We start from the raw sequence: 15,007 nt of genomic DNA on the forward strand, positions 1-15,007 counted from the left end.
TTCTATTTTTACGATATTCTCAGGGTCAATGTGAAATTTTATGCCCTTTCCAATAAACCGAATATAATATTTTAGACAAACGTTTTTTTTTTAATTCACGCCCCCCACCATTTTCAAGTGTCTATTAAAAAGTAAATAATTAACTTATTCACCAAAGTTTTATATATCACAAATTGAAGAGAAAAGGTCAATAAGTAATATATTCAAATTTAAAACAAAAAAGTAGTGTTTTTAAGAAATTTACCTGTAAAGTTCGAAGTTTAAAACCTGTTTTTTTAAACCACGTTATTTGTTTTTTCTTTTGTTTTTGTTTTTTTTATAAAACCTTGTTCCTTGCTTCTTTAATTGAAAAAACATTAGGGCTTGAATTACATTTTTCGAGGAGTTATAAGCTTGGAAAGACAGGAGTTCGAATAATTCACGCCTCCCATTTTGAAATGTCTATTAAAAAGTAAATAATTGACTCACCAAAGTGTTATATATCATAAATTGAAGAGAAAAGGTTAATAAATAATATATTCAAATTTAAAACAAAGAAGGTAGTGTTTTTTTAGAAATTTACCTGTAAAGTCCAAAGTTTAAAACCTTTTTAAAAAAAAACACGTTGTTTGTTTGTTTTTTGTTTTTTTCTTAATGAAACCTTGGTCCTTGCTCCCTTAATTGAAAAAAATTAGGGCTTGAGTTACATTTTTCGAGGAGTTATAAGCTTGGAAAAACGGGGTGGAATTATTCACTATTTTTCACGAAATTTCTGACACACCTACCAATCTACTCATGTTAAGAACGGCTTTCGGAATAGACACCCCTAACCTTGCCAGCATACCCGAAAAGCTATAAAAGTTCACGTGTCGAATGTGAACGATGAGTTGGACGTAATGTAAAAATCTACCGAATTTAAAAAGGAACGAAATTCAAATTTCCGTTCCATTTTTAAAACAACCGTAAAGCAGAGCATTCTATGCAGATTTTACCTAACTTACTGTATTAATGCTATTTTTTTTAAGCAAGAAAAAAATATTTAGGTTTGGCTGTAAATTCCTAAACTCATTTCACCCTAAATAATTTAGGTGACTGAAATAGGAATCTAATTGAATCTTTAATTTCCTGAATAGTATGCGAGAATTCATTTTTCTTCGCGTTATATCGCATTCATTATTACGGACGTTAGGGGCTTTTTTCGTAATGTTACTGTAAAAATTATGTTTTATTGTTACAAATTACGATGCTTTATTTATATAAAAAAAGCAAAAATAAATTCTTGCGTTTTTTATTTACTACTGAAAACCATAACTTTAGTAAAGGTATTCTTTGTTTAAACAAAATAAAACATTTTCACTTAGAATTAAGTAAAAATAATTAGTTCATTATATTCTGCGATAATTTGATAAATACTGCAATTTTCATTAAAATTAGTTAATTTCCTGATTTTTGGTGAATTTTTAAGTAAAGGGAGGGGTCAAAATGTTTATACACTTTGAGCGTCGGCATTCATTTTGTCTGTACCTAACATTTTTCGATGAATATTTAATAGGAAAGCGACCACGTGTGGTTAATTTATCAATAATCATGTGATTAAACCCATTGAAAATTTACCGATATTGTAAACACATTCTGTTTACATTAAGCCTATAGTGTTTTTTAGTGATGCAGTGTTGGCAACCGAGATTTAAAAAAACCCGCGAGATCAGGAGACAGAAATGTCCAGAAAATCGCTAGATTTTTAACTTGTATCATCTGAAATTTTCAAAAATCGCTAATTCACCCCCCCCAAAAAAAAAAACTCCCTATTTTCACTTCCTACGATAAAAAATTATAAATATAGTATATTCAATATATAAAATGTTCCGTGTTTTCTCACTATATGTTTCTGGAATTATATTGAAGCGGTTACCTCCCGTATTTTATCAGCTAGTTTTACCTGTTTTTTCAGAGAGGGTATTTTTTTTTTTTTTTTGCAGGAAACAAATCATAAACTCAAACTTTTTATAATAAAAGTTAAATTGAAATATACTGCAAATTAAACATCACAATAATGGTGCAACATATTTTGAAATTAGAAAAATAAAAAAACAAAAAACTTTGTTTTAGCATGTTAAAAGTATTTAGGTTGGTAGATAATTAAATTCTACTGTATTGGTATGTTTTTTTGTTTTTTTTTTTTGCTGTTGTTTCTTGCTTTTTACAATTTTAGACTAAATACTTCTAAATTTCGTATTTTAAACTAAACTTCGAAGGTTGGAATGCCTACCCCCCACCTAAAATGTACTTGGAAAAATCGATTTTATAGCGAGATTTAAGAATGGTTAGCCGAAAAAAAAGGTGAAAAACAAAACAAATAATCAATAAATAATTGTTACTAAAGGCAATAAATGCTACTTTTTTTTTACTTACATGAATGAATTTATTTTATGTTTTAAAGTATTTTCAAGCGCTTGCGGGTGTGTGGGTGCGAAATATCTCCAGATTTTCTAGAATTTCCCGCTAGATTGCAAACGAAATCTCCAGATCTAGCAGGAAAACCGCTAAATTAGAAACACTGGTCACGTGACAGGAAGCGGTAATAAATAATTGTCCCTAAATAAAAAAAATGGCCTATCGGTACAAAGAAACCCACCTATTTATTATAGAAAAATTAAGTATAATGTTATAATTAAAAAGAAATATATAAGAACACAGATGGATATAGTAAACATATTATACCAAAACGTGGAAGCCAGTGGTTTTTTAGACTATAAATTGCGAACGAACCAAGAGTTACATTTTTATATATATAGATAAGTGAACGTGTCTGTGTGTGTCTGTGTACATTTCCCTACGCAATAACTCTGTCAATTTTTAGTCTAAAGACTCAAAATTTGATATACAGGGTACTGAGATTTGGGAAAATCGATGTGATCCGTTTTTGGCCAGAAATTTGGCGATTAAGGGATCAAAGTTCAACGATTTGACCTTTGAGAACTCTACCAAGCTCCTCCGACAATTTTGGGTCGACGCACTTGAAATTTTAAATATAGGTTCCTTGGACATGTATCTAACTTAATAACTTGATTTGAGCTCAAAACAATAAATTTTAAGGGGCTATAATAGGGATCAAAGTTTTTAAAGAAATTGACCTCTGCGGTCTCTTCCAAATTACTCAGACAATTTCTCGTCTAAACATTTAAAATTTTACATAAAGGGTATTCAGAAATAGGGCAAGCTTTTTCATCGCTTTGGGTCGAAATCTTTTAGTTACCAATATATAAATGTATGTATGTCTGTTTGCATGTCTGCCTTAATCTTTCAGTAGAGGCGACGGATTTTATCAAGATCAGTATCGTTTTGAAGTTCGACCTTTCATACGACAAATATCGAAAAATTGGCTAAAAAAATTAATATCTTCCCCTTCAACTAGGCACTTTTCTACAGGGGGGGTCACTTTTTTCGCCGATATTTTTTAAAGTTATCCTCTCCTTTAGATTGTCTAGCCTTAATTTTAAAAAATGTCGCTTCCGATTTGGCGGTGGTCGTAACAGCATAAACGTTAGGTTTTACCTCGTTCTTTTTCTTCTTTGCGGTACGGGTTCGAGCCTGCCTTCCTACTACCACTTTTTTTTTTTTTTTTGCTCAACACACATCCGGGCAACGCTGGGATGAAATGCTAGTAATATATATACATATAAAACTTATATATTTACACACACACGTACGCACACACATATACACACATAAAACCACACACACACGCATATGTATGTGATATTCTTTCTTCAATCGTATCGTTAAAATTCTTAAAGACATAAGTTCTCCACATTCCATCGATCTTTGCTTTGTTACTAGCTTTTCCAAATTGAGCCTCAGACTTAAGTCTCAGCATCTCAAACCAAATTTGTGAAAAAAGTGAATAGTTTATAAGGAAAGTGCAAGAATGTTACCAAAATAACCTTCTTAGAGCAAAAACAACATCGGATATTCTCAAGACGCGTCAATTCGATCTGTTTGTGTAACGATGAAAATTGTATTTAAAATGTAAGCGTCAAAGGAACCGTGAAACGGTGACTTAGGCTTTTATGGAGAGGCGTGGGCGCATCTAAAAATGCGATTTCAAACAAGTAAATCCAAAACACGATATCGTCAACAGATGTTCAATCTTTGTAGAAATGTAACATAGCACGGATGTATGTATTTAAATGCATGAGAAGTGATGTCACCGGCGAGGAGGGGACGACAATAAAAAAAGAAACGACAAAGATTTCATAAGAGACGAGGTAACGTTCAAGATCTCGTGGGAAATATGGAGAACGTTCTAGACCACGTGGGCGACGTCACAGCAATGACGACGAGGAAATAAATGTTGGTGTACATAACCAAAATGCGAGTCGAAGTTATTTCCTATTCTTTGTCTTGGTCTCCTTTGCGACTGAAACTACACACAACGTGTGTTAGTCCGCGGACAACGTTATGAAGATTCTTGTCTGTTTTTCGTTTTTGTTACTATGTATGATATGCCGTTTTAATTGACATAAATACCACATAATCACGTTAATACTCCATTTCTCATTAGATCACCGAAGTTAAGCAACGTTCAACATGGTCATTACCAGATGGGTGACCATTTGGGAATACCAGGCGCTGTATGTGGAAGAATGTCGACAATGAAGACTTAAGGCAGATGTAGTATTTTATTCGTTATCCCCAAAGATGATGGAAGCTGGCTTTTCAAGGAAACAATACAAAGATGATGCATATAACTCATTCGTTCATAAATACAAATACATCCTGAGATTCACATTAACTACAATGATTGTCACTTAACGTATGTTTATTAAGCCATCAGCACTTACCCTAGGCGGATTGAACCGGCTTCCTCCAAGGGAATATCAAATTCACAAGCGGTCTCCAGTCGTATGTATATCTCCATCGGGGGAGATGATGACGTTAAGTTTTTGCAGTTTTTGCGGTGAGATATCGCCATCCTTTTGCACACAACGCCCTGTATTCCCAAATAGTCACCCATCTGGTAATGACCTGGCTCAACGTTGCTTAACTTCGGTGATCTAACAAGAACCGGGGTGTCAACGTGATTATGTCGTATATATGTCAATTACTGTTAGAGAATGGATAGAGAGAGAGAGAATGTTAAAGAATAGAGAGAGGGAGAGAGAGAGGAAGAGGTGAGTTATAGTGTAGACACGTTGGCCGGAAGTAAAAGATCAGTTGATTTGATTGCGTATGAGTCATGTGATCAGGTTAGCTGAATCGTTGAGATTTGATTTGGACACAGAAGACAACGGACGGCTTCCCGTTGTCTCCTCCTCTTCACGGGGGGGGGGACGAACGCTGACGTGTGTAGAAGAAGAACCCACACAGGCCGATTTCACTTCCACCTTCTGCAGGACATCTGGAGAAAGTGAAATAAAAACTATAGAACTAATTCCTTGTCTTGGAGTGATTGAATCTTCATTCAAAAACAGGTATCAAGTCTCCCTCCAAGATGAGAAATTTCCAGATGGTCCAACATCGAAGAAGCAGAGGTAGGTTCTGAAAATACATGTCACTCACACGCGATTCCCTTTATGATAATCAAACACACAACCCTTTATATTAGAGACAATATAACATTACTACGGCATACTAACACTGACAAATTTAGTTTTATTGCGTATGGCCATTTGTAGATAACAGGTACTATATCTGGGAGAACGGAAAAAAACTCATACAATAAAATAAAGCTCTAAAGAAACCTTGAGCAAGTATTTTAATATAATATAATCTAAATACATTTTAACACAATGGAACAACTGCACATCCTCGTTAAGCAAAGTTCTGAATTCAATCCAGAATATGCACTTTGGGTTTCAATATTGATACCGATTTACGACAGTGTACACCCAAAATAATACGTGCTACTTGGATTATTCGAACTGTTGTTATCTTGAGTGTTATTTTCACAATGTTTCAACTGACGTAATCTCCAATTTTTTTCAGGTGTACGATCTTGTCGAACTCGAGAATCTTTCTGTCGAACAAGGAATTTCGAACGTAATACTTTATTTAATCCACGGAAGTAGCATAATCTAGTTCGATCGGTCATAACCGGGTAGAAATCCTAAGTAATCCGTAATTGTATTCTTGGTATCGCCGGCACTGAGGATTTAACTTTCAACCTCCAGAAGAGTGTCACGTACAACTGATTTTTACTAAGTACTTTATCCGTTACGCTACGGATCCTTTCTGAGAAAAATTCTCGAGTTCGACAAGAGACACATGAAGAACTTCAAAGGTTACATCAGTCGAAACATTGTGAAAATAGCACTCGAGATGAGAATAGTAGTCTGAATAATCCAAATAATACGAATTATCAATCCTTATCTAAAAAATTCAGAAATCCAAAAATAATAATTTCCTGAGAACCTAATATAATAAGTAAAATCAACAGAAAAGACTTTTAACTTCCTGTTTATACCTTCAACTTCACCACTATCAAGAAATAAACCACATTAAATAAATATGGTCCTTTTGTCCTAATCACCGCCAAACTTTGATTAACAGTCCTATTTTAGTTTCGTTTGTTTGCATTGGTGAACAACTTCATATACATTTGTTTTGTTGATAAACTTATTTCCTCTTTTTTTCTTTTATATTTTTTCTCTATTTTATTTTCGAACACTTGGGTAGGGACATCGATAGTATCGCACAAATATTTCTTTAGTTTGTTCACAACAAGATCTAAAACTTTCAGAGCTACTTGCTGGTTAGAAGGGACCTCAGCTTATCCCCACCTCCAAGGCAGATGCACAAAATAACGTGTAACTCTAAGACTTGTGAAAGCGATCACTCTTATCTGACACTGACAGAATTTTCTCTAATTCCTACAGTTTCTAAACTGAAAAACTTCTCTACAGTTCTCTTCGCCAAGGATTTTTTAAAACAATAAAGAAAAAACTCAAAATACTTTGACATAGGTTTCAATACCAAAAATATGCGTATGTACTGGACAATCTGAATATTAAAAAAAACGTAGATTGGAATGTATAACACAAACCTCAGAGTCAAACTTAGATTCGTATGCAAGTGAGAAATCTTTTAAGGTTGACAAAATGTTTGGATCCTTGAGCAGTTTATGGAATGAGACTTCCTATTAGTCAGGTGATTTAGAAAACCGACGTCCAAAATACACCCACAGAGACAGGCTTTGTAACCACCAGAAGAATAAGCTGCAAGCTCACAATAACTATTGTTAACATTACATTATTTTTATTTAATAAAAAAAATTATATCCCCATCTATCAGGAAAGGAATGGAACAGGCGGAACCAGTTTCACTGAAAGACGTATCCTTCTAATCTATATATCTATAAAAGTGAACGTGTCTGTGTGTCTACATTTCCCTACGCAATAACTCTGTCAATTTTTAGTCTAGAGACTCGAAATTTAATATACAGGGTACTGAGATTTGGGAAACTCTTTGTGATCGGGTTTCGGACAGAAATATGGCTGTTAAGGGATCAAAGTTCAACGATTTGACCTTTTAGAACTCTACCAAACTCCTCCAACAATTTTGAGTCTAAACACTTGACATTTAAGATATAGGTTCCTTAGACATGGATCTAACATAATAACTTGATTTGAGCCCAAAACAATAAAGGTAAAGGGATCATAATAAGGGTCAAAGTTTAAAAATTTGACCGCTTTTTTTTTTTTTTTTTGCTCAACATACACCTCCAAACACCCGGGCAACGCCGGGCTGAAATGCTAGTATGTTTCTAAACAAAACCTAAGAAAGCTTTTTATAAGTAATCTGGCGGAGAATGTGATAAATATAAGCTATGGCTACAATGATTCAGGAAGCATTAACTCACATTCTATCCCATCAAAAGTGAAAACAACCTCCTTGATAAGCAACACCTAATTTCTACCGTCATTATCTATCTATCTATACTCCTATAAATTCGTTTTTCTTTTGTGTGTATCGATATTCACATTAAACCCCCTCTATTTGAAAAGAAAAGACAATGTTCTTATATATGGGTCGTAGAATTGCATTCACTAGCAAAAGATCTAGCTAATTTGCATATTCTTTTAAACATTAATTTTAATTAATTCCCTATTAGTTTTTTTCGGGTTTCTTATGGGATGATCATCTTTAGTTAATTATTACGTGTAATTATATTCATGCAGATGTTCTACATGATTTATACTTGCATAATATTTGCGTAAAAAGTGTGCAGTAAACACAAAATTGTTTCCATATATATTTATCTATACGTATATATTTTTGTTTAATCTATAAAATGAATGTGTCTGTGTGTCTGTGTATCTGTGTGTCTGTGTGTCTACATTTCGCTACACAATAGCTCTCTCAATTTTCAGTCTACAGACTCGAAATTTGATATACAGGGTACTGTGATTTGGGAAAATCTTTGTAATCCGTTTTCGGCCAGAAATTGTGCGATTAAGTGGTCAAAGTTCAATGATTTGACCTGTGAGAACTCTACCAAACTTCTCCGACAACTTTCGGTCGAAACACTTGAAATTTTTGATATAGGTTCATTGGATAACTTAATAACTGAATTTAGGTCCAAAGCAATAAATGTTAAGGGGTCATAATAGGGGTCAAAGTTAAAAAACAAAGATCGCTTTTTTTCTTTTCTTTTTTTTTTTTTTTGCTCAACATACACCTCCAAACACCCGGGCAACGCCGGGCTGAAATACTAGTATATCTATACAAGTGAACGTGTCTGTGTATCTGTCTCTCTGTGTATCTGTGTGTCTGTGTGTGTACATTTCCCTACGAAATAACTCTGTCAATTTTAAGTCTACAGACTCGAAATTTGATATACAGAGTACTGAGATTTGGGAAAATCGATGTGATCGGTTTTCGGCCAGAAATTGTGCGATAACGTGGTCAAAGTTCAACGATTTGACCTTTTAGAACTCTACCAAACTCCTCCGACAATGGGGGTCTAAACACTTGATATTTAGATATAGGTTCCTTGGACATGGATCTAACTTAATAACTTGATTTGAGCTCAAAACAATAAATTTTAAGGGGTCATAATAAGGGGTCAAAGTTTAAAAAATTGACCGCTTTTTTGCACAACATACACTTTCAAATACCCGGGCAACGCCGGGCACCCATGGTAGTACGCGGGTGTGCAATAAGTAATGCCCCTGACCCACTTCCCATAGCAGTAGAGTAAGGAAACTTGGCACAGTTATTAGTCTTTCTCTACATAGGAACCACCCAGAGTTATGCATTTCTCCCATCGTTTGATGCAGCTCTGGAGACAGTCTTTGTAGAACATCCCAGGTTGGTCCTCCAACCACGACGTGACTTCAGAAATCAAGGCTGCATCATCTGGGAAACGCTTTCCTTTCAAAAACAACTTCATGGCTGGGAAGAGGTGAAAGTCAGAAGGTTCAAGGTCAGGAGAGTAGGGAGGATGGGGAAGAATTTCATAACCACACACCTGTGCTTCTGATCTAGCGACATGCGAGTTGTGGCCGGAGTGTTGTCCTGCAGGAGGAGGGTACCTTTGCTGATCTTGCCCCGCCTCTTGATTTTGATAGCTTCCCTTAATTTCCTCAAAAGTGAAGCATAATAGGCTCCTGTAATTGTGGTACCCATTGCCAGGAAATCTGTCATCACTACTCCGTCCTGGTCCCAGAAGACTGTGAACATGATCTTGCCAGCGGAGGGCTGCACCCTTGCCTTCTTTGGAGGTGGTGATTCTAAGTGCTTTCACTGCATTGACTGGACTTTGGTATCTGGATCATTATGATGGACCCAGGTTTCATACTGTGTAACCAGTCTTTTGAAAAACTTTGACTCATCTTCTTAGCACATCTCCAAATTCATCCTCGAGTACTCGACGTGTTCTCGCTTCTGGAAAGGTGTGAGCAACCTGGGAATCCATCTGGCAGACACCTTATGTATACGCATGAATGATAGTTTCAACGGACCCTGTACTAATCTTGACATCTTGGGCTATTTGGAAAATAGTAATGCGCTGATCTTCCAAAATGGCAGCCTCAACTTGACGGACAGATGCCTCATCAATGGCAGAAGGTGGGCGACCAGGTCTGGGAGTTGTTTCCACATACTTCCGGCCATGTTTGAATTCACGATGTCAGCGTTGTACAAGGTCATATGATGGGGCATTATCACCATAAGTTTCTTTCATTTCATCAAAAGTCTCCTGTGGTGTGTGTCTTTTCAAATGCAAAAACCGGATCACTGCTCGACATTCAACAGGCTCTATTTCACACCTGACTCAGTTCAAACACCTGTAAAATAAAAACCACAATTAGTTCAGAGCTGTAATTTGCCACATAAGATATAAATCATTGCATATGCAAAATTTCAGCTACAGGGTGGTCAAAAAGTCAGGTAACATTTTAAAGAAATCAGGAGGGGTAAGATCCGGAGATCTGGCTGGCCATTCAACTGGGCCACGGCGACCAATCCATCGTTGTGGAAAAATTTCATCCAAGAAATAATATTAAACGAATAGAGATTATAATGGATCATATTGTTTTTTCTACCTTTAACATGTTACCTGACTTTTTGACCACCCTGTAGATTAGACAACTAGAAGAAGGTCAGGGGCATTACTTATTGCACACACCTCGTATATCTATAAATGTGAACGTGTCTGTGTGTTTGTGTGTCTGTGTGTGTACAACTCCCTACGCAATAGCTCTGTCAATTTTTATGTCTACAGACTCGAAATTATATACTGGGTACTGAGATTTGGAAAAGTCTTTGTGGTCGGTTTTCGGCCAGAAATTTGGCTTTTAAGGGGTCAAAGTTCAATGATTTGACCTTTGAGAACTCTACCAAACTCCTCCGTCAATTTTGAGTATAAACAATTGAAATTTCAGATGTAGGTTCCGTGGGCATAGATATAACTTAATACGTTTATTTGAGCCCCAAACAATAAATTTTAAGTGATCATAATAGGGGTCAAAGTTTAAAAAAATTATCTATACGGTCTCTACCAAATTGCTCAGACAATTTCTGGTCTAAACATTTGACATTTTACATAAAGGGTATTCAGAGATAGGGCAAGCTTTTTAATCGGTTTGGGTCGAAATCTATTAGTTACCAATATATAAATGTATATATGTATGTATGTATGTATGTATGTTCGCCAAAAACTTTCGACAGAGGCGACGGGTTTTATCAAGATCAGTATCGTTTTGAAGTTCGACCTTTCAGACGATAAATATCGAAACATTGGCTAAAAAAATGAATATCTTCACCTTCAACTGGGGGAGGATCGTTTTTTTCACCGATATTTTTTAAAGTTATCCTCTCCTTTAGATTGTCTAGCCTTATTTTAAATATAAGTCACTTACTGTTTGTTGGTGATCGTAACAGCAAAGACGTCACGTTTTTTCCGTTCCTGTCCTCCTTTGCGGTACAGGTTGGAGCCTGCCTTCCTACTACCACTTTCTTTTTTTTATACATCCAAACACCCGGGCAACGCCGGGCTTAAATTCTAGTATATCTATAATAGTTAACGTGTCTGTGTGTGTGTGTGTGTACATTTCCCTACGCAATAACTCTCTCAATTTTAAGTCTACAGACTCAAAATTTGATATACAGGGTACTGAGATATGGGAAAATCTTTGTAATCCGTTTTAGCTCAGAAATTTTGCTGTTAGGAGGTCAGAGTTTAAGGATTTGACCTTTGAGAACTCTACCAAATCTTCCGCCAATTTTGCGTATAAACACTTGGAATTTTAGATATAAGTTCCTTGGGCATGGATCTTACTTAATAACTTGATTTGAGCACAAAACAATAAATGTTAAGGAGTAATAATATTGGCTTAGAACATTAATATCTTCACCCTCAACTGGGCACTTTTCTACAGGGGGTGTCGCTTTTTTCGCCGATATTTTCGAAAGTCATCCTCTCCTTCCGATTGTCTTGCCTTAATTTAAACATGTGTCACTTCCGGTCTGGCAGTGGTCGTAACGGCGAAGACGTCAGGTTTTTCCCCGTTCTTTTCCTTCTTTGCGGTACGAGTTTGAGCCTGCCTTCCTACTACCATTTTTTTTTTTTTTTTGCTCAACATACATGTCCAAACACCCGGGCAACGCCAGGCTGAAATGCTAGTTATGAATGTAACATGAGCTAAACTCTATAAGTAGATGATCGAAACAAGGGTACATAATATCAGCATATTATTTCCTGCTACAAACTCAACTCATCAGAAGATCTTTTCTATCAACGCATTTGCTTATTAAATGCCAATGACCATTGCACAATGGGCATAAACCAAGGAATGTACAAAGATGTAATCCTTTAAAGTTTAATATTTTTACAATTATTTTTATGGAGTAAACTGCTATACCTATTTCAGTTATAATAGACTCACCCAGAAACTTTATATATAGTTCAATTTAACAAGTTCATAAATATTAATGGCAGTTATGACCCCAGAATCACGACGTGTACTTCTGTAACATTTTTGATAATACATTTTTTGTTAACTATACCGCTGTGTTTGCCTTGATTATTATCAACCTGCAATGTTACAAAAATTATAAACCGAATTGGTATTTGCCTAACAAAACCCAGATTTAAAGTGTTGGGATTTTTTCGGGGTAATCAAGAAAAAAATAAGTTGCAATCATTCCTTTAGCGAAATGACTTTCAACATAGCTTGATTTAATTTAGGCCGATTACATTGAATATGAATCAAATATCTCTCTTTACAAATAATTAAGATGGTTCACTACAGTAGTGAAAATTTTCAGAAACAGATATTTTGTGAATTACCACGTGACTAAGGAGAGTTGCTAAGGAGATTTGATTTTAGATTTTAAAAAATACATTCTTAAACTCATACAACCAAGATTTCACATAAGCAGAAAAATTACGCATGAAGTTAGTAGTGTCTATATCAATGCATAGTCGTTCGATCTTATAAACCCCATCTAAATATTTCTTATGAAAGATTTCTAAGACAATATCAACACTTTCAACAGAAACTGTGAGATAGCTATTTCAAGACGTGACTCCTGCTATTAATTTTTAATTAATTTAATGGCTTTATCTTCATATATAATATTTTGATTGCAGAAATTCCTTTCTGGATCAAATACCGTAGGTTTGCAACAACAGATGCTACATACAAATTTATTATGTCTAGACTACTGGCCATTATCTTATGTAACTTAAGAACGCCACTTTAGTCGTTATGATAAAATCCTAAATTTCATCCGAGGAGCAATATCATCACAATCGCAACCATTTTTAGAGGAAGTAGTTCTTATTTTTCTCTCTAAATATCAAGTACTCATACCGCCCCCAATCATCACCGAGAGGAATTCTGTACTTTCGACGAATATGTGTTTTCACCCTTCAAAACTGGATCATAAATTCCTTGGCATAACATGTTTTCCTTTTCCGATTTAAAAATAATAAAGTCTCCCTAGACCAATTCCGCTCAATCTGATTAGCTGACCTCTGACCATTCTTATATTCCGGATTAGCGGTATTCGCATGCTAAACGAACGCTAATGTACCATTCAAATATGGCATCGCAATGATACTTACTTTTGCCCTCTGAGTAAATTGCTGCGTTCATTTTCTTACATTTAACAGCATAAGTTTGCACATCCCCCTCTCTCTCTCTCTCTCTCTCTCTCTCTCTCTCTCTTTCTCTCTCTCTCTCTCTCTCTCTCTTTCTCTGTATATATTCTTCCCAACTTCTCTCTGGCTCTCTCACTCGCTTTTTACATTTCTCCACGGCGATGCAGAAGAAAAAACAAAAACCTTTATTTCTTCCTCTCTCTCTCTCTCTCTCTCTCTCTCTCTCTCTCTCTCTCTCTTTCTCTCTCTCTCTCACACACTCGCTCGCTTTGTACATTTGTTCCAGCAATTAATTACAATTTTTTTCAGACATAGTTACGTTATTTTTATGTACTTTATTGAAATATACTTTATTTAAACCTGCGCAATCTATTACGATGGTCGACGTATCAAAAATAAATACTTCGGCAATATCATCTACTGGATTCTCGAAATTGCACACACGTTAGTTTTTTTTTCTAGGTGGGGGTAAATTTGTACATTAGGTTCACCGCCACAATTTTCTTTAGAATGAAGACTTTTAAAGGTTTTCAATTATGCTGATTAAGAAATTTTTAGTACTTATAGAGATATAAAGACCTATAATTCACTGGCTGCCAGGCTTGTATTCACATTTATTTATATAAGGCCGTTCTTTACATGGGGGTGTCTATTCCGAACGCCATTCTTAAGATGGGGAGGTTGTTAGTGTCTATTCCGAAAGTTGTTCAATATGGGAGTTTGGGATGTCTATTCCAAACGCCGTTCGTGATGTGACAATACTCAAAGAAGAGAAAAAGTCGTAATTGTTTCGTTTAACACGTTAAAAAAGATGACTTAAAACTGTGATTTACTTTAATACTCCTGATGGAGGAGTTGAAAAGAAGAGAAAGACTTGAACAACAAACAGAAACAGCTAGGACTGCTACCACTGATTTCGATCACTCTAAACAGTTCAGAACAGTGAGACTCCCTAACCTCTAAAATTTCTGTTTATACTTTCCATTAATATTTTGATTGGTTCATTTTTTTGTAATTTTATTAATTCTTACAGATTTACGCATTCCCTTAATTGCTTTGTTTTAATTCAAACAGTATCTGCATGTTATTGTCCCAAACCAGCACTAATCGCTAGTGGCAGTCAGATTATTTCATTTCGGCCACGCTGTTAGTGTCCGCAATTATTCAGAGACGGCAGTGGGCACCAACAACAACTGTAGTTTACTTTTTTGCGGGGGGGGGGGCAGGCTTCCACCGAGTAACGCCGGTTAACGGGTCCTGCTAGTCTTCTAATAATAATACGCATAATATCTTAAACTAAATGGAAAACGTTTTGTAAGCTAGTTTGTAACAAGTTAAAGTACTTAGATTTTTTTTTTAAATGTCACATTAACTTAAATGCAATATCATATTGCAAATAGAAAACACAAAACTATTGTT

General features: G+C 35.4%; 1 protein-coding gene across 2 annotated transcripts in view; it reads left to right on the plus strand.

Annotated features, from left to right (window-relative positions):
* LOC145293172 (uncharacterized) overlaps window positions 1–15,007 on the plus strand; it is a 297,731-nt gene that overhangs the window by 58,405 nt on the left and 224,319 nt on the right. The window contains exon 1 of one of the 2 annotated variants that reach the window (XM_080139640.1): window positions 5,244–5,513. The exons of the other annotated variant lie outside the window; for it this stretch is intronic. The gene's annotated coding sequence lies outside the window, so the exon portion shown is untranslated. Of the gene's footprint in view, window positions 1–5,243; window positions 5,514–15,007 lie in introns of those variants that run through there. 2 annotated transcript variants of the gene reach the window in all.

This window comes from Euprymna scolopes, chromosome 14 (assembly GCF_053919585.1).
Source record: "Euprymna scolopes isolate OS-2025 chromosome 14, ASM5391958v1, whole genome shotgun sequence".
Lineage (NCBI taxonomy): Eukaryota > Metazoa > Mollusca > Cephalopoda > Sepiida > Sepiolidae > Euprymna > Euprymna scolopes.